This window comes from Hyla sarda, unplaced genomic scaffold (genome assembly GCF_029499605.1).
Source record: "Hyla sarda isolate aHylSar1 unplaced genomic scaffold, aHylSar1.hap1 scaffold_659, whole genome shotgun sequence".
NCBI classification, from domain to species: Eukaryota; Metazoa; Chordata; class Amphibia; order Anura; family Hylidae; genus Hyla; species Hyla sarda.
In genome coordinates this window covers 135,761-156,187 of record NW_026610674.1, presented here as the reverse complement: position 1 = coordinate 156,187, position 20,427 = coordinate 135,761, and the positions used below count along the sequence as shown (strand labels likewise).

Sequence of the window (20,427 nt, the reverse complement as noted above, 5' to 3'; positions counted from 1 at the left end):
ATTCAATACCGCCAGCAGATGGAGACACTGGGGGATAATTTTCTAAGGATTTATACTGATTTTTCCTGTCTGAATTTGTCGCACAGAAAGTTGCAGGCCAAATATGTGTGACATTTCTGCGACTTTAGCTTCTAGAGCATTTTTACAACATTATACATAGGTGCTGAATACATAAAAAGCGACTGTTCAGCGACAGACAAGTCGCATCGGCTGAAAGTAGGCCAGAATGTCAGTCCATGTTGGAGCAGGTTTAGATACAGTCTAAAGTATAGATCTCAAAGTCTGTGCACAGAATTTAGCAAGGGCCTCGCACCTTCTGATGCATCAGGTAGGTGCACAATAGCATAGCCTAACCCTCTGTACTTTGGTCTATATTGATGCGGGACATAGACAGCCAGCTGATGACCAATCCATTAGTGCAATGGATGGCTGGAAGCATTTGTCTTTGCCTTTGCAATACCACAGAAGCAATGCATGGTCAATGTACAGCAATGACACACCTGTGTGAACAGCCAGGAGACACCCCCCCCCCCCCATGTTATGTTACATAGTTACATAGTTAGTACGGTCGAAAAAAGACATATGTCCATCAAGTTCAACCAGGGAATTAAGGGGTAGGGGTGTGGCGCGATATTGGGGAAGGGATGAGATTTTATATTTCTTCATAAGCATTAATCTTATTTTGTCAATTAGGAACATTCAGCACCCACCCGCTATCAAGGCAGCTGCCTATCATGTCATGCCCTACCTGCACAGGTGTGCTGGCTACTCAAATGATCCAATTAAGGAGGCCATTTAGTCAGCAGCAGCAGAAGTCCTGTGCCTGGACGCTCCAACAGCGGCCAGACACAAGCAGAAGCAGCAGAAGCAGCACCACCTTTTGTTTTTTGGCTGCAGCAGCAAGGCCCACAGGGCTGGCTAGCTGGCTAGCCAGCAAGCAGGTAGCAATGAAAGTAGGAATCTTTCTTTTTAACCCTGTAAGGGGGTGGTGCACTGTACCCGAAGATACTGCCATATCGGGTCAATGCATAGGGCGACGGAAGCAAGCTTCGAAATCGGCCCCCGTTCTCAAAAATCCATTTAATATATGGTCCCCAGATAGGGGACGTATCAGATATTAAACTGATAAGAACAGATACTACACTTGATCTTAGCCAAAAGGCCGAGAAGCGATAACCGTGAAAGGGGCGGGCCCAACAAGGTCCCCTTCATGGGCACTATCACTGCTTGCTGTCAGGGAGGCTGCCAGACAATTTTCCATGCACACTCTGGGCTGGGGGGCAGTCAACCACCAGTACACACAGCAGAACCTAAACCCATACCATTATTGCTAAGCAGCAAGACAGGGGCCCATTGCACTCCCACGGGGCCTTTTTAAATGCAATCCATAACCCGGATTTGCCAGGAACCCTTCTTACTCCTCCTACTTGCATGTGACACTGGGCTTAGGATCTGCATAGGAAACACACACACAAGCACACACCTACCTTTGTTGCCTGCAGATGCCTCCTTGGCTGTCCCCAAACGGTATCAAACCAACACCCACGGGAAGCTGTAAGCATAGAGGACATGCCTGCACCCCATTGGACTTACCTGTGTGGGTTAAATCCGGGTTATTTGACAACCTATGGCGGTGATGGTTCTGCTCAGGCAGAGCAGTGCTGATGCTCCTCATAAAGCTGTCGCTGCTGTGAAGGTTCTAGGTGACATCACAAATCCCTATGGTTACATACACAACAAAGCTGGGTTGTTGTTGTTTACACTCTGCAAGGCCTGTGGAAGTGAGTGACATCATAGCACTGTAGTTCTGAGGGTTCTAGATGGATGCAACAATCTCCTGTTGCTTCTATGAAGGCCATAATAGACGACATCACCAAACAGCTCCATAGTCACATACACAGCAAAGGAGAGATGTTGTTTACACCTAGTGATGTCAGTGGTATTGAGTGACATCACAGCACAGTGCTAAGGCTCCTGGGCCTGGACACAGCAGCGGCTGCAATATCTCAACGGAGAATACGTTTATATATATGTGTGTGTGTGCGCGTATATATATATATATATATATATATATATATATATATATATATATATATTTCTCCGCCGAAATCACTTTTAAACCCATTTCCACCTTTTTTTCCCTTCTCTTCCTCTTACTTTTTTTTCACGTTTTTTTACGTTTTTCTCCTTTTCGCCTCTTTTCTGGGCGTATTATTCTTCTTTTTCTTCTTTTTTTTCGTCTAATGCATACCCCATCAGTGCAGCAATGCTTATTCAATACCGCCAGCAGATGGAGACACTGGGGGATAATTTTCTAAGGATTTATACTGATTTTTCCTGTCTGAATTTGTCGCACAGAAAGTTGCAGGCCAAATATGTGTGACATTTCTGCGACTTTAGCTTCTAGAGCATTTTTACAACATTATACATAGGTGCTGAATACATAAAAAGCGACTGTTCAGCGACAGACAAGTCGCATCGGCTGAAAGTAGGCCAGAATGTCAGTCCATGTTGGAGCAGGTTTAGATACAGTCTAAAGTATAGATCTCAAAGTCTGTGCACAGAATTTAGCAAGGGCCTCGCACCTTCTGATGCATCAGGTAGGTGCACAATAGCATAGCCTAACCCTCTGTACTTTGGTCTATATTGATGCGGGACATAGACAGCCAGCTGATGACCAATCCATTAGTGCAATGGATGGCTGGAAGCATTTGTCTTTGCCTTTGCAATACCACAGAAGCAATGCATGGTCAATGTACAGCAATGACACACCTGTGTGAACAGCCAGGAGACCCCCCCCCCCCCCCCCCCATGTTATGTTACATAGTTACATAGTTAGTACGGTCGAAAAAAGACATATGTCCATCAAGTTCAACCAGGGAATTAAGGGGTAGGGGTGTGGCGCGATATTGGGGAAGGGATGAGATTTTATATTTCTTCATAAGCATTAATCTTATTTTGTCAATTAGGAACATTCAGCACCCACCCGCTATCAAGGCAGCTGCCTATCATGTCATGCCCTACCTGCACAGGTGTGCTGGCTACTCAAATGATCCAATTAAGGAGGCCATTTAGTCAGCAGCAGCAGAAGTCCTGTGCCTGGACGCTCCAACAGCGGCCAGACACAAGCAGAAGCAGCAGAAGCAGCAGCAGCAGCACCACCTTTTGTTTTTTGGCTGCAGCAGCAAGGCCCACAGGGCTGGCTAGCTGGCTAGCCAGCAAGCAGGTAGCAATGAAAGTAGGAATCTTTCTTTTTAACCCTGTAAGGGGGTGGTGCACTGTACCCGAAGATACTGCCATATCGGGTCAATGCATAGGGCGACGGAAGCAAGCTTCGAAATCGGCCCCCGTTCTCAAAAATCCATTTAATATATGGTCCCCAGATAGGGGACGTATCAGATATTAAACTGATAAGAACAGATACTACACTTGATCTTAGCCAAAAGGCCGAGAAGCGATAACCGTGAAAGGGGCGGGCCCAACAAGGTCCCCTTCATGGGCACTATCACTGCTTGCTGTCAGGGAGGCTGCCAGACAATTTTCCATGCACACTCTGGGCTGGGGGGCAGTCAACCACCAGTACACACAGCAGAACCTAAACCCATACCATTATTGCTAAGCAGCAAGACAGGGGCCCATTGCACTCCCACGGGGCCTTTTTAAATGCAATCCATAACCCGGATTTGCCAGGAACCCTTCTTACTCCTCCTACTTGCATGTGACACTGGGCTTAGGATCTGCATAGGAAACACACACACAAGCACACACCTACCTTTGTTGCCTGCAGATGCCTCCTTGGCTGTCCCCAAACGGTATCAAACCAACACCCACGGGAAGCTGTAAGCATAGAGGACATGCCTGCACCCCATTGGACTTACCTGTGTGGGTTAAATCCGGGTTATTTGACAACCTATGGCGGTGATGGTTCTGCTCAGGCAGAGCAGTGCTGATGCTCCTCATAAAGCTGTCGCTGCTGTGAAGGTTCTAGGTGACATCACAAATCCCTATGGTTACATACACAACAAAGCTGGGTTGTTGTTGTTTACACTCTGCAAGGCCTGTGGAAGTGAGTGACATCATAGCACTGTAGTTCTGAGGGTTCTAGATGGATGCAACAATCTCCTGTTGCTTCTATGAAGGCCATAATAGACGACATCACCAAACAGCTCCATAGTCACATACACAGCAAAGGAGAGATGTTGTTTACACCTAGTGATGTCAGTGGTATTGAGTGACATCACAGCACAGTGCTAAGGCTCCTGGGCCTGGACACAGCAGCGGCTGCAATATCTCAACGGAGAATACGTTTATATATATGTGTGTGTGTGCGCGTATATATATATATATATATATATATATATATATATATATATATATATTTCTCCGCCGAAATCACTTTTAAACCCATTTCCACCTTTTTTTCCCTTCTCTTCCTCTTACTTTTTTTTCACGTTTTTTTACGTTTTTCTCCTTTTCGCCTCTTTTCTGGGCGTATTATTCTTCTTTTTCTTCTTTTTTTTTCGTCTAATGCATACCCCATCAGTGCAGCAATGCTTATTCAATACCGCCAGCAGATGGAGACACTGGGGGATAATTTTCTAAGGATTTATACTGATTTTTCCTGTCTGAATTTGTCGCACAGAAAGTTGCAGGCCAAATATGTGTGACATTTCTGCGACTTTAGCTTCTAGAGCATTTTTACAACATTATACATAGGTGCTGAATACATAAAAAGCGACTGTTCAGCGACAGACAAGTCGCATCGGCTGAAAGTAGGCCAGAATGTCAGTCCATGTTGGAGCAGGTTTAGATACAGTCTAAAGTATAGATCTCAAAGTCTGTGCACAGAATTTAGCAAGGGCCTCGCACCTTCTGATGCATCAGGTAGGTGCACAATAGCATAGCCTAACCCTCTGTACTTTGGTCTATATTGATGCGGGACATAGACAGCCAGCTGATGACCAATCCATTAGTGCAATGGATGGCTGGAAGCATTTGTCTTTGCCTTTGCAATACCACAGAAGCAATGCATGGTCAATGTACAGCAATGACACACCTGTGTGAACAGCCAGGAGACCCCCCCCCCCCCCCCCCCATGTTATGTTACATAGTTACATAGTTAGTACGGTCGAAAAAAGACATATGTCCATCAAGTTCAACCAGGGAATTAAGGGGTAGGGGTGTGGCGCGATATTGGGGAAGGGATGAGATTTTATATTTCTTCATAAGCATTAATCTTATTTTGTCAATTAGGAACATTCAGCACCCACCCGCTATCAAGGCAGCTGCCTATCATGTCATGCCCTACCTGCACAGGTGTGCTGGCTACTCAAATGATCCAATTAAGGAGGCCATTTAGTCAGCAGCAGCAGAAGTCCTGTGCCTGGACGCTCCAACAGCGGCCAGACACAAGCAGAAGCAGCAGAAGCAGCAGCAGCAGCACCACCTTTTGTTTTTTGGCTGCAGCAGCAAGGCCCACAGGGCTGGCTAGCTGGCTAGCCAGCAAGCAGGTAGCAATGAAAGTAGGAATCTTTCTTTTTAACCCTGTAAGGGGGTGGTGCACTGTACCCGAAGATACTGCCATATCGGGTCAATGCATAGGGCGACGGAAGCAAGCTTCGAAATCGGCCCCCGTTCTCAAAAATCCATTTAATATATGGTCCCCAGATAGGGGACGTATCAGATATTAAACTGATAAGAACAGATACTACACTTGATCTTAGCCAAAAGGCCGAGAAGCGATAACCGTGAAAGGGGCGGGCCCAACAAGGTCCCCTTCATGGGCACTATCACTGCTTGCTGTCAGGGAGGCTGCCAGACAATTTTCCATGCACACTCTGGGCTGGGGGGCAGTCAACCACCAGTACACACAGCAGAACCTAAACCCATACCATTATTGCTAAGCAGCAAGACAGGGGCCCATTGCACTCCCACGGGGCCTTTTTAAATGCAATCCATAACCCGGATTTGCCAGGAACCCTTCTTACTCCTCCTACTTGCATGTGACACTGGGCTTAGGATCTGCATAGGAAACACACACACAAGCACACACCTACCTTTGTTGCCTGCAGATGCCTCCTTGGCTGTCCCCAAACGGTATCAAACCAACACCCACGGGAAGCTGTAAGCATAGAGGACATGCCTGCACCCCATTGGACTTACCTGTGTGGGTTAAATCCGGGTTATTTGACAACCTATGGCGGTGATGGTTCTGCTCAGGCAGAGCAGTGCTGATGCTCCTCATAAAGCTGTCGCTGCTGTGAAGGTTCTAGGTGACATCACAAATCCCTATGGTTACATACACAACAAAGCTGGGTTGTTGTTGTTTACACTCTGCAAGGCCTGTGGAAGTGAGTGACATCATAGCACTGTAGTTCTGAGGGTTCTAGATGGATGCAACAATCTCCTGTTGCTTCTATGAAGGCCATAATAGACGACATCACCAAACAGCTCCATAGTCACATACACAGCAAAGGAGAGATGTTGTTTACACCTAGTGATGTCAGTGGTATTGAGTGACATCACAGCACAGTGCTAAGGCTCCTGGGCCTGGACACAGCAGCGGCTGCAATATCTCAACGGAGAATACGTTTATATATATGTGTGTGTGTGCGCGTATATATATATATATATATATATATATATATATATATATATATATTTCTCCGCCGAAATCACTTTTAAACCCATTTCCACCTTTTTTTCCCTTCTCTTCCTCTTACTTTTTTTTCACGTTTTTTTACGTTTTTCTCCTTTTCGCCTCTTTTCTGGGCGTATTATTCTTCTTTTTCTTCTTTTTTTTTCGTCTAATGCATACCCCATCAGTGCAGCAATGCTTATTCAATACCGCCAGCAGATGGAGACACTGGGGGATAATTTTCTAAGGATTTATACTGATTTTTCCTGTCTGAATTTGTCGCACAGAAAGTTGCAGGCCAAATATGTGTGACATTTCTGCGACTTTAGCTTCTAGAGCATTTTTACAACATTATACATAGGTGCTGAATACATAAAAAGCGACTGTTCAGCGACAGACAAGTCGCATCGGCTGAAAGTAGGCCAGAATGTCAGTCCATGTTGGAGCAGGTTTAGATACAGTCTAAAGTATAGATCTCAAAGTCTGTGCACAGAATTTAGCAAGGGCCTCGCACCTTCTGATGCATCAGGTAGGTGCACAATAGCATAGCCTAACCCTCTGTACTTTGGTCTATATTGATGCGGGACATAGACAGCCAGCTGATGACCAATCCATTAGTGCAATGGATGGCTGGAAGCATTTGTCTTTGCCTTTGCAATACCACAGAAGCAATGCATGGTCAATGTACAGCAATGACACACCTGTGTGAACAGCCAGGAGACCCCCCCCCCCCCCCCCATGTTATGTTACATAGTTAGTACGGTCGAAAAAAGACATATGTCCATCAAGTTCAACCAGGGAATTAAGGGGTAGGGGTGTGGCGCGATATTGGGGAAGGGATGAGATTTTATATTTCTTCATAAGCATTAATCTTATTTTGTCAATTAGGAACATTCAGCACCCACCCGCTATCAAGGCAGCTGCCTATCATGTCATGCCCTACCTGCACAGGTGTGCTGGCTACTCAAATGATCCAATTAAGGAGGCCATTTAGTCAGCAGCAGCAGAAGTCCTGTGCCTGGACGCTCCAACAGCGGCCAGACACAAGCAGAAGCAGCAGAAGCAGCAGCAGCAGCACCACCTTTTGTTTTTTGGCTGCAGCAGCAAGGCCCACAGGGCTGGCTAGCTGGCTAGCCAGCAAGCAGGTAGCAATGAAAGTAGGAATCTTTCTTTTTAACCCTGTAAGGGGGTGGTGCACTGTACCCGAAGATACTGCCATATCGGGTCAATGCATAGGGCGACGGAGCAAGCTTCGAAATCGGCCCCCGTTCTCAAAAATCCATTTAATATATGGTCCCCAGATAGGGGACGTATCAGATATTAAACTGATAAGAACAGATACTACACTTGATCTTAGCCAAAAGGCCGAGAAGCGATAACCGTGAAAGGGGCGGGCCCAACAAGGTCCCCTTCATGGGCACTATCACTGCTTGCTGTCAGGGAGGCTGCCAGACAATTTTCCATGCACACTCTGGGCTGGGGGGCAGTCAACCACCAGTACACACAGCAGAACCTAAACCCATACCATTATTGCTAAGCAGCAAGACAGGGGCCCATTGCACTCCCACGGGGCCTTTTTAAATGCAATCCATAACCCGGATTTGCCAGGAACCCTTCTTACTCCTCCTACTTGCATGTGACACTGGGCTTAGGATCTGCATAGGAAACACACACACAAGCACACACCTACCTTTGTTGCCTGCAGATGCCTCCTTGGCTGTCCCCAAATGGTATCAAACCAACACCCACGGGAAGCTGTAAGCATAGAGGACATGCCTGCACCCCATTGGACTTACCTGTGTGGGTTAAATCCGGGTTATTTGACAACCTATGGCGGTGATGGTTCTGCTCAGGCAGAGCAGTGCTGATGCTCCTCATAAAGCTGTCGCTGCTGTGAAGGTTCTAGGTGACATCACAAATCCCTATGGTTACATACACAACAAAGCTGGGTTGTTGTTGTTTACACTCTGCAAGGCCTGTGGAAGTGAGTGACATCATAGCACTGTAGTTCTGAGGGTTCTAGATGGATGCAACAATCTCCTGTTGCTTCTATGAAGGCCATAATAGACGACATCACCAAACAGCTCCATAGTCACATACACAGCAAAGGAGAGATGTTGTTTACACCTAGTGATGTCAGTGGTATTGAGTGACATCACAGCACAGTGCTAAGGCTCCTGGGCCTGGACACAGCAGCGGCTGCAATATCTCAACGGAGAATACGTTTATATATATGTGTGTGTGTGCGCGTATATATATATATATATATATATATATATATATATATATATATATTTCTCCGCCGAAATCACTTTTAAACCCATTTCCACCTTTTTTTCCCTTCTCTTCCTCTTACTTTTTTTTCACGTTTTTTTACGTTTTTCTCCTTTTCGCCTCTTTTCTGGGCGTATTATTCTTCTTTTTCTTCTTTTTTTTCGTCTAATGCATACCCCATCAGTGCAGCAATGCTTATTCAATACCGCCAGCAGATGGAGACACTGGGGGATAATTTTCTAAGGATTTATACTGATTTTTCCTGTCTGAATTTGTCGCACAGAAAGTTGCAGGCCAAATATGTGTGACATTTCTGCGACTTTAGCTTCTAGAGCATTTTTACAACATTATACATAGGTGCTGAATACATAAAAAGCGACTGTTCAGCGACAGACAAGTCGCATCGGCTGAAAGTAGGCCAGAATGTCAGTCCATGTTGGAGCAGGTTTAGATACAGTCTAAAGTATAGATCTCAAAGTCTGTGCACAGAATTTAGCAAGGGCCTCGCACCTTCTGATGCATCAGGTAGGTGCACAATAGCATAGCCTAACCCTCTGTACTTTGGTCTATATTGATGCGGGACATAGACAGCCAGCTGATGACCAATCCATTAGTGCAATGGATGGCTGGAAGCATTTGTCTTTGCCTTTACAATACCACAGAAGCAATGCATGGTCAATGTACAGCAATGACACACCTGTGTGAACAGCCAGGAGACCCCCCCCCCCCCCCCATGTTATGTTACATAGTTACATAGTTAGTACGGTCGAAAAAAGACATATGTCCATCAAGTTCAACCAGGGAATTAAGGGGTAGGGGTGTGGCGCGATATTGGGGAAGGGATGAGATTTTATATTTCTTCATAAGCATTAATCTTATTTTGTCAATTAGGAACATTCAGCACCCACCCGCTATCAAGGCAGCTGCCTATCATGTCATGCCCTACCTGCACAGGTGTGCTGGCTACTCAAATGATCCAATTAAGGAGGCCATTTAGTCAGCAGCAGCAGAAGTCCTGTGCCTGGACGCTCCAACAGCGGCCAGACACAAGCAGAAGCAGCAGAAGCAGCAGCAGCAGCACCACCTTTTGTTTTTTGGCTGCAGCAGCAAGGCCCACAGGGCTGGCTAGCTGGCTAGCCAGCAAGCAGGTAGCAATGAAAGTAGGAATCTTTCTTTTTAACCCTGTAAGGGGGTGGTGCACTGTACCCGAAGATACTGCCATATCGGGTCAATGCATAGGGCGACGGAAGCAAGCTTCGAAATCGGCCCCCGTTCTCAAAAATCCATTTAATATATGGTCCCCAGATAGGGGACGTATCAGATATTAAACTGATAAGAACAGATACTACACTTGATCTTAGCCAAAAGGCCGAGAAGCGATAACCGTGAAAGGGGCGGGCCCAACAAGGTCCCCTTCATGGGCACTATCACTGCTTGCTGTCAGGGAGGCTGCCAGACAATTTTCCATGCACACTCTGGGCTGGGGGGCAGTCAACCACCAGTACACACAGCAGAACCTAAACCCATACCATTATTGCTAAGCAGCAAGACAGGGGCCCATTGCACTCCCACGGGGCCTTTTTAAATGCAATCCATAACCCGGATTTGCCAGGAACCCTTCTTACTCCTCCTACTTGCATGTGACACTGGGCTTAGGATCTGCATAGGAAACACACACACAAGCACACACCTACCTTTGTTGCCTGCAGATGCCTCCTTGGCTGTCCCCAAACGGTATCAAACCAACACCCACGGGAAGCTGTAAGCATAGAGGACATGCCTGCACCCCATTGGACTTACCTGTGTGGGTTAAATCCGGGTTATTTGACAACCTATGGCGGTGATGGTTCTGCTCAGGCAGAGCAGTGCTGATGCTCCTCATAAAGCTGTCGCTGCTGTGAAGGTTCTAGGTGACATCACAAATCCCTATGGTTACATACACAACAAAGCTGGGTTGTTGTTGTTTACACTCTGCAAGGCCTGTGGAAGTGAGTGACATCATAGCACTGTAGTTCTGAGGGTTCTAGATGGATGCAACAATCTCCTGTTGCTTCTATGAAGGCCATAATAGACGACATCACCAAACAGCTCCATAGTCACATACACAGCAAAGGAGAGATGTTGTTTACACCTAGTGATGTCAGTGGTATTGAGTGACATCACAGCACAGTGCTAAGGCTCCTGGGCCTGGACACAGCAGCGGCTGCAATATCTCAACGGAGAATACGTTTATATATATGTGTGTGTGTGCGCGTATATATATATATATATATATATATATATATATATATATATATATTTCTCCGCCGAAATCACTTTTAAACCCATTTCCACCTTTTTTTCCCTTCTCTTCCTCTTACTTTTTTTTCACGTTTTTTTACGTTTTTCTCCTTTTCGCCTCTTTTCTGGGCGTATTATTCTTCTTTTTCTTCTTTTTTTTCGTCTAATGCATACCCCATCAGTGCAGCAATGCTTATTCAATACCGCCAGCAGATGGAGACACTGGGGGATAATTTTCTAAGGATTTATACTGATTTTTCCTGTCTGAATTTGTCGCACAGAAAGTTGCAGGCCAAATATGTGTGACATTTCTGCGACTTTAGCTTCTAGAGCATTTTTACAACATTATACATAGGTGCTGAATACATAAAAAGCGACTGTTCAGCGACAGACAAGTCGCATCGGCTGAAAGTAGGCCAGAATGTCAGTCCATGTTGGAGCAGGTTTAGATACAGTCTAAAGTATAGATCTCAAAGTCTGTGCACAGAATTTAGCAAGGGCCTCGCACCTTCTGATGCATCAGGTAGGTGCACAATAGCATAGCCTAACCCTCTGTACTTTGGTCTATATTGATGCGGGACATAGACAGCCAGCTGATGACCAATCCATTAGTGCAATGGATGGCTGGAAGCATTTGTCTTTGCCTTTGCAATACCACAGAAGCAATGCATGGTCAATGTACAGCAATGACACACCTGTGTGAACAGCCAGGAGACCCCCCCCCCCCCCCCCCCCATGTTATGTTACATAGTTACATAGTTAGTACGGTCGAAAAAAGACATATGTCCATCAAGTTCAACCAGGGAATTAAGGGGTAGGGGTGTGGCGCGATATTGGGGAAGGGATGAGATTTTATATTTCTTCATAAGCATTAATCTTATTTTGTCAATTAGGAACATTCAGCACCCACCCGCTATCAAGGCAGCTGCCTATCATGTCATGCCCTACCTGCACAGGTGTGCTGGCTACTCAAATGATCCAATTAAGGAGGCCATTTAGTCAGCAGCAGCAGAAGTCCTGTGCCTGGACGCTCCAACAGCGGCCAGACACAAGCAGAAGCAGCAGAAGCAGCAGCAGCAGCACCACCTTTTGTTTTTTGGCTGCAGCAGCAAGGCCCACAGGGCTGGCTAGCTGGCTAGCCAGCAAGCAGGTAGCAATGAAAGTAGGAATCTTTCTTTTTAACCCTGTAAGGGGGTGGTGCACTGTACCCGAAGATACTGCCATATCGGGTCAATGCATAGGGCGACGGAAGCAAGCTTCGAAATCGGCCCCCGTTCTCAAAAATCCATTTAATATATGGTCCCCAGATAGGGGACGTATCAGATATTAAACTGATAAGAACAGATAGAACAGATACTACACTTGATCTTAGCCAAAAGGCCGAGAAGCGATAACCGTGAAAGGGGCGGGCCCAACAAGGTCCCCTTCATGGGCACTATCACTGCTTGCTGTCAGGGAGGCTGCCAGACAATTTTCCATGCACACTCTGGGCTGGGGGGCAGTCAACCACCAGTACACACAGCAGAACCTAAACCCATACCATTATTGCTAAGCAGCAAGACAGGGGCCCATTGCACTCCCACGGGGCCTTTTTAAATGCAATCCATAACCCGGATTTGCCAGGAACCCTTCTTACTCCTCCTACTTGCATGTGACACTGGGCTTAGGATCTGCATAGGAAACACACACACAAGCACACACCTACCTTTGTTGCCTGCAGATGCCTCCTTGGCTGTCCCCAAACGGTATCAAACCAACACCCACGGGAAGCTGTAAGCATAGAGGACATGCCTGCACCCCATTGGACTTACCTGTGTGGGTTAAATCCGGGTTATTTGACAACCTATGGCGGTGATGGTTCTGCTCAGGCAGAGCAGTGCTGATGCTCCTCATAAAGCTGTCGCTGCTGTGAAGGTTCTAGGTGACATCACAAATCCCTATGGTTACATACACAACAAAGCTGGGTTGTTGTTGTTTACACTCTGCAAGGCCTGTGGAAGTGAGTGACATCATAGCACTGTAGTTCTGAGGGTTCTAGATGGATGCAACAATCTCCTGTTGCTTCTATGAAGGCCATAATAGACGACATCACCAAACAGCTCCATAGTCACATACACAGCAAAGGAGAGATGTTGTTTACACCTAGTGATGTCAGTGGTATTGAGTGACATCACAGCACAGTGCTAAGGCTCCTGGGCCTGGACACAGCAGCGGCTGCAATATCTCAACGGAGAATACGTTTATATATATGTGTGTGTGTGCGCGTATATATATATATATATATATATATATATATATATATATATATATTTCTCCGCCGAAATCACTTTTAAACCCATTTCCACCTTTTTTTCCCTTCTCTTCCTCTTACTTTTTTTTCACGTTTTTTTACGTTTTTCTCCTTTTCGCCTCTTTTCTGGGCGTATTATTCTTCTTTTTCTTCTTTTTTTTCGTCTAATGCATACCCCATCAGTGCAGCAATGCTTATTCAATACCGCCAGCAGATGGAGACACTGGGGGATAATTTTCTAAGGATTTATACTGATTTTTCCTGTCTGAATTTGTTGCACAGAAAGTTGCAGGCCAAATATGTGTGACATTTCTGCGACTTTAGCTTCTAGAGCATTTTTACAACATTATACATAGGTGCTGAATACATAAAAAGCGACTGTTCAGCGACAGACAAGTCGCATCGGCTGAAAGTAGGCCAGAATGTCAGTCCATGTTGGAGCAGGTTTAGATACAGTCTAAAGTATAGATCTCAAAGTCTGTGCACAGAATTTAGCAAGGGCCTCGCACCTTCTGATGCATCAGGTAGGTGCACAATAGCATAGCCTAACCCTCTGTACTTTGGTCTATATTGATGCGGGACATAGACAGCCAGCTGATGACCAATCCATTAGTGCAATGGATGGCTGGAAGCATTTGTCTTTGCCTTTGCAATACCACAGAAGCAATGCATGGTCAATGTACAGCAATGACACACCTGTGTGAACAGCCAGGAGACCCCCCCCCCCCATGTTATGTTACATAGTTACATAGTTAGTACGGTCGAAAAAAGACATATGTCCATCAAGTTCAACCAGGGAATTAAGGGGTAGGGGTGTGGCGCGATATTGGGGAAGGGATGAGATTTTATATTTCTTCATAAGCATTAATCTTATTTTGTCAATTAGGAACATTCAGCACCCACCCGCTATCAAGGCAGCTGCCTATCATGTCATGCCCTACCTGCACAGGTGTGCTGGCTACTCAAATGATCCAATTAAGGAGGCCATTTAGTCAGCAGCAGCAGAAGTCCTGTGCCTGGACGCTCCAACAGCGGCCAGACACAAGCAGAAGCAGCAGAAGCAGCAGCAGCAGCACCACCTTTTGTTTTTTGGCTGCAGCAGCAAGGCCCACAGGGCTGGCTAGCTGGCTAGCCAGCAAGCAGGTAGCAATGAAAGTAGGAATCTTTCTTTTTAACCCTGTAAGGGGGTGGTGCACTGTACCCGAAGATACTGCCATATCGGGTCAATGCATAGGGCGACGGAAGCAAGCTTCGAAATCGGCCCCCGTTCTCAAAAATCCATTTAATATATGGTCCCCAGATAGGGGACGTATCAGATATTAAACTGATAAGAACAGATACTACACTTGATCTTAGCCAAAAGGCCGAGAAGCGATAACCGTGAAAGGGGCGGGCCCAACAAGGTCCCCTTCATGGGCACTATCACTGCTTGCTGTCAGGGAGGCTGCCAGACAATTTTCCATGCACACTCTGGGCTGGGGGGCAGTCAACCACCAGTACACACAGCAGAACCTAAACCCATACCATTATTGCTAAGCAGCAAGACAGGGGCCCATTGCACTCCCACGGGGCCTTTTTAAATGCAATCCATAACCCGGATTTGCCAGGAACCCTTCTTACTCCTCCTACTTGCATGTGACACTGGGCTTAGGATCTGCATAGGAAACACACACACAAGCACACACCTACCTTTGTTGCCTGCAGATGCCTCCTTGGCTGTCCCCAAACGGTATCAAACCAACACCCACGGGAAGCTGTAAGCATAGAGGACATGCCTGCACCCCATTGGACTTACCTGTGTGGGTTAAATCCGGGTTATTTGACAACCTATGGCGGTGATGGTTCTGCTCAGGCAGAGCAGTGCTGATGCTCCTCATAAAGCTGTCGCTGCTGTGAAGGTTCTAGGTGACATCACAAATCCCTATGGTTACATACACAACAAAGCTGGGTTGTTGTTGTTTACACTCTGCAAGGCCTGTGGAAGTGAGTGACATCATAGCACTGTAGTTCTGAGGGTTCTAGATGGATGCAACAATCTCCTGTTGCTTCTATGAAGGCCATAATAGACGACATCACCAAACAGCTCCATAGTCACATACACAGCAAAGGAGAGATGTTGTTTACACCTAGTGATGTCAGTGGTATTGAGTGACATCACAGCACAGTGCTAAGGCTCCTGGGCCTGGACACAGCAGCGGCTGCAATATCTCAACGGAGAATACGTTTATATATATGTGTGTGTGTGCGCGTATATATATATATATATATATATATATATATATATATATATATATTTCTCCGCCGAAATCACTTTTAAACCCATTTCCACCTTTTTTTCCCTTCTCTTCCTCTTACTTTTTTTTCACGTTTTTTTACGTTTTTCTCCTTTTCGCCTCTTTTCTGGGCGTATTATTCTTCTTTTTCTTCTTTTTTTTCGTCTAATGCATACCCCATCAGTGCAGCAATGCTTATTCAATACCGCCAGCAGATGGAGACACTGGGGGATAATTTTCTAAGGATTTATACTGATTTTTCCTGTCTGAATTTGTCGCACAGAAAGTTGCAGGCCAAATATGTGTGACATTTCTGCGACTTTAGCTTCTAGAGCATTTTTACAACATTATACATAGGTGCTGAATACATAAAAAGCGACTGTTCAGCGACAGACAAGTCGCATCGGCTGAAAGTAGGCCAGAATGTCAGTCCATGTTGGAGCAGGTTTAGATACAGTCTAAAGTATAGATCTCAAAGTCTGTGCACAGAATTTAGCAAGGGCCTCGCACCTTCTGATGCATCAGGTAGGTGCACAATAGCATAGCCTAACCCTCTGTACTTTGGTCTATATTGATGCGGGACATAGACAGCCAGCTGATGACCAATCCATTAGTGCAATGGATGGCTGGAAGCATTTGTCTTTGCCTTTGCAATACCACAGAAGCAATGCATGGTCAATGTACAGCAATGACACACCTGTGTGAACAGCCAGGAGACCCCCCCCCCCCCCCCCCATGTTATGTTACATAGTTACATAGTTAGTACGGTCGAAAAAAGACATATGTCCATCAAGTTCAACCAGGGAATTAAGGGGTAGGGGTGTGGCGCGATATTGGGGAAGGGATGAGATTTTATATTTCTTCATAAGCATTAATCTTATTTTGTCAATTAGGAACATTCAGCACCCACCCGCTATCAAGGCAGCTGCCTATCATGTCATGCCCTACCTGCACAGGTGTGCTGGCTACTCAAATGATCCAATTAAGGAGGCCATTTAGTCAGCAGCAGCAGAAGTCCTGTGCCTGGACGCTCCAACAGCGGCCAGACACAAGCAGAAGCAGCAGAAGCAGCAGCAGCAGCACCACCTTTTGTTTTTTGGCTGCAGCAGCAAGGCCCACAGGGCTGGCTAGCTGGCTAGCCAGCAAGCAGGTAGCAATGAAAGTAGGAATCTTTCTTTTTAACCCTGTAAGGGGGTGGTGCACTGTACCCGAAGATACTGCCATATCGGGTCAATGCATAGGGCGACGGAAGCAAGCTTCGAAATCGGCCCCCGTTCTCAAAAATCCATTTAATATATGGTCCCCAGATAGGGGACGTATCAGATATTAAACTGATAAGAACAGATACTACACTTGATCTTAGCCAAAAGGCCGAGAAGCGATAACCGTGAAAGGGGCGGGCCCAACAAGGTCCCCTTCATGGGCACTATCACTGCTTGCTGTCAGGGAGGCTGCCAGACAATTTTCCATGCACACTCTGGGCTGGGGGGCAGTCAACCACCAGTACACACAGCAGAACCTAAACCCATACCATTATTGCTAAGCAGCAAGACAGGGGCCCATTGCACTCCCACGGGGCCTTTTTAAATGCAATCCATAACCCGGATTTGCCAGGAACCCTTCTTACTCCTCCTACTTGCATGTGACACTGGGCTTAGGATCTGCATAGGAAACACACACACAAGCACACACCTACCTTTGTTGCCTGCAGATGCCTCCTTGGCTGTCCCCAAACGGTATCAAACCAACACCCACGGGAAGCTGTAAGCATAGAGGACATGCCTGCACCCCATTGGACTTACCTGTGTGGGTTAAATCCGGGTTATTTGACAACCTATGGCGGTGATGGTTCTGCTCAGGCAGAGCAGTGCTGATGCTCCTCATAAAGCTGTCGCTGCTGTGAAGGTTCTAGGTGACATCACAAATCCCTATGGTTACATACACAACAAAGCTGGGTTGTTGTTGTTTACACTCTGCAAGGCCTGTGGAAGTGAGTGACATCATAGCACTGTAGTTCTGAGGGTTCTAGATGGATGCAACAATCTCCTGTTGCTTCTATGAAGGCCATAATAGACGACATCACCAAACAGCTCCATAGTCACATACACAGCAAAGGAGAGATGTTGTTTACACCTAGTGATGTCAGTGGTATTGAGTGACATCACAGCACAGTGCTAAGGCTCCTGGGCCTGGACACAGCAGCGGCTGCAATATCTCAACGGAGAATACGTTTATATATATGTGTGTGTGTGCGCGTATATATATATATATATATATATATATATATATATTTCTCCGCCGAAATCACTTTTAAACCCATTTCCACCTTTTTTTCCCTTCTCTTCCTCTTACTTTTTTTTCACGTTTTTTTACGTTTTTCTCCTTTTCGCCTCTTTTCTGGGCGTATTATTCTTCTTTTTCTTCTTTTTTTTCGTCTAATGCATACCCCATCAGTGCAGCAATGCTTATTCAATACCGCCAGCAGATGGAGACACTGGGGGATAATTTTCTAAGGATTTATACTGATTTTTCCTGTCTGAATTTGTCGCACAGAAAGTTGCAGGCCAAATATGTGTGACATTTCTGCGACTTTAGCTTCTAGAGCATTTTTACAACATTATACATAGGTGCTGAATACATAAAAAGCGACTGTTCAGCGACAGACAAGTCGCATCGGCTGAAAGTAGGCCAGAATGTCAGTCCATGTTGGAGCAGGTTTAGATACAGTCTAAAGTATAGATCTCAAAGTCTGTGCACAGAATTTAGCAAGGGCCTCGCACCTTCTGATGCATCAGGTAGGTGCACAATAGCATAGCCTAACCCTCTGTACTTTGGTCTATATTGATGCGGGACATAGACAGCCAGCTGATGACCAATCCATTAGTGCAATGGATGGCTGGAAGCATTTGTCTTTGCCTTTGCAATACCACAGAAGCAATGCATGGTCAATGTACAGCAATGACACACCTGTGTGAACAGCCAGGAGACCCCCCCCCCCCCCCATGTTATGTTACATAGTTACATAGTTAGTACGGTCGAAAAAAGACATATGTCCATCAAGTTCAACCAGGGAATTAAGGGGTAGGGGTGTGGCGCGATATTGGGGAAGGGCTGAGATTTTATATTTCTTCATAAGCATTAATCTTATTTTGTCAATTAGGAACATTCAGCACCCACCCGCTATCAAGGCAGCTGCCTATCATGTCATGCCCTACCTGCACAGGTGTGCTGGCTACTCAAATGATCCAATTAAGGAGGCCATTTAGTCAGCAGCAGCAGAAGTCCTGTGCCTGGACGCTCCAACAGCGGCCAGACACAAGCAGAAGCAGCAGAAGCAGAAGCAGCAGCAGCAGCACCACCTTTTGTTTTTTGGCTGCAGCAGCAAGGCCCACAGGGCTGGCTAGCTGGCTAGCCAGCAAGCAGGTAGCAATGAAAGTAGGAATCTTTCTTTTTAACCCTGTAAGGGGGTGGTGCACTGTACCCGAAGATACTGCCATATCGGGTCAATGCATAGGGCGACGGAAGCAAGCTTCGAAATCGGCCCCCGTTCTCAAAAATCCATTTAATATATGGTCCCCAGATAGGGGACGTATCAGATATTAAACTGATAAGAACAGATACTACACTTGATCTTAGCCAAAAGGCCGAGAAGCGATAACCGTGAAAGGGGCGGGCCCAACAAGGTCCCCTTCATGGGCACTATCACTGCTTGCTGTCAGGGAGGCTGCCAGACAATTTTCCATGCACACTCTGGGCTGGGGGGCAGTCAACCACCAGTACACACAGCAGAACCTAAACCCATACCATTATTGCTAAGCAGCAAGACAGGGGCCCATTGCACTCCCACGGGGCCTTTTTAAATGCAATCCATAACCCGGATTTGCCAGGAACCCTTCTTACTCCTCCTACTTGCATGTGACACTGGGCTTAGGATCTGCATAGGAAACACACACACAAGCACACACCTACCTTTGTTGCCTGCAGATGCCTCCTTGGCTGTCCCCAAACGGTATCAAACCAACACCCACGGGAAGCTGTAAGCATAGAGGACATGCCTGCACCCCATTGGACTTACCTGTGTGGGTTAAATCCGGGTTATTTGACAACCTATGGCGGTGATGGTTCTGCTCAGGCAGAGCAGTGCTGATGCTCCTCATAAAGCTGTCGCTGCTGTGAAGGTTCTAGGTGACATCACAAATCCCTATGGTTACATACACAACAAAGCTGGGTTGTTGTTGTTTACACTCTGCAAGGCCTGTGGAAGTGAGTGACATCATAGCACTGTAGTTCTGAGGGTTCTAGATGGATGCAACAATCTCCTGTTGCTTCTATGAAGGCCATAATAGACGACATCACCAAACAGCTCCATAGTCACATACACAGCAAAGGAGAGATGTTGTTTACACCTAGTGATGTCAGTGGTATTGAGTGACATCACAGCACAGTGCTAAGGCTCCTGGGCCTGGACACAGCAGCGGCTGCAATATCTCAACGGAGAATACGTTTATATATATGTGTGTGTGTGCGCGTATATATATATATATATATATATATATATATATATATATATATATATTTCTCCGCCGAAATCACTTTTAAACCCATTTCCACCTTTTTTTCCCTTCTTTTCCTCTTACTTTTTTTTCACGTTTTTTTACGTTTTTCTCCTTTTC

General features: G+C 46.1%; 9 non-coding genes across 9 annotated transcripts; all 9 read right to left on the bottom strand.

Annotated features, from left to right (window-relative positions):
• Nucleotides 1–983: 983 nt before the first annotated feature.
• Nucleotides 984–1,174, bottom strand: LOC130342784 (U2 spliceosomal RNA). Its single transcript, XR_008882266.1, has one exon. It is a non-coding gene; the product is annotated as a U2 spliceosomal RNA (small nuclear RNA).
• A 2,094-nt stretch (nucleotides 1,175–3,268) lies between these two features.
• LOC130342782 (U2 spliceosomal RNA) lies at nucleotides 3,269–3,459 on the bottom strand. The gene has a single exon (XR_008882264.1). It is a non-coding gene; the product is annotated as a U2 spliceosomal RNA (small nuclear RNA).
• A 2,093-nt stretch (nucleotides 3,460–5,552) lies between these two features.
• On the bottom strand, nucleotides 5,553–5,743 carry LOC130342780 (U2 spliceosomal RNA). The gene has a single exon (XR_008882263.1). It is a non-coding gene; the product is annotated as a U2 spliceosomal RNA (small nuclear RNA).
• Nucleotides 5,744–7,824: 2,081 nt separating this feature from the next.
• On the bottom strand, nucleotides 7,825–8,014 carry LOC130342809 (U2 spliceosomal RNA). The gene has a single exon (XR_008882289.1). It is a non-coding gene; the product is annotated as a U2 spliceosomal RNA (small nuclear RNA).
• A 2,087-nt stretch (nucleotides 8,015–10,101) lies between these two features.
• LOC130342779 (U2 spliceosomal RNA) lies at nucleotides 10,102–10,292 on the bottom strand. Its single transcript, XR_008882262.1, has one exon. It is a non-coding gene; the product is annotated as a U2 spliceosomal RNA (small nuclear RNA).
• A 2,091-nt stretch (nucleotides 10,293–12,383) lies between these two features.
• Nucleotides 12,384–12,583, bottom strand: LOC130342812 (U2 spliceosomal RNA). The gene has a single exon (XR_008882292.1). It is a non-coding gene; the product is annotated as a U2 spliceosomal RNA (small nuclear RNA).
• Nucleotides 12,584–14,666: 2,083 nt separating this feature from the next.
• On the bottom strand, nucleotides 14,667–14,857 carry LOC130342778 (U2 spliceosomal RNA). Its single transcript, XR_008882261.1, has one exon. It is a non-coding gene; the product is annotated as a U2 spliceosomal RNA (small nuclear RNA).
• Nucleotides 14,858–16,946: 2,089 nt separating this feature from the next.
• LOC130342777 (U2 spliceosomal RNA) lies at nucleotides 16,947–17,137 on the bottom strand. The gene has a single exon (XR_008882260.1). It is a non-coding gene; the product is annotated as a U2 spliceosomal RNA (small nuclear RNA).
• Nucleotides 17,138–19,219: 2,082 nt separating this feature from the next.
• Nucleotides 19,220–19,410, bottom strand: LOC130342872 (U2 spliceosomal RNA). Its single transcript, XR_008882343.1, has one exon. It is a non-coding gene; the product is annotated as a U2 spliceosomal RNA (small nuclear RNA).
• Between the last annotated feature and the right edge of the window lie 1,017 nt (nucleotides 19,411–20,427).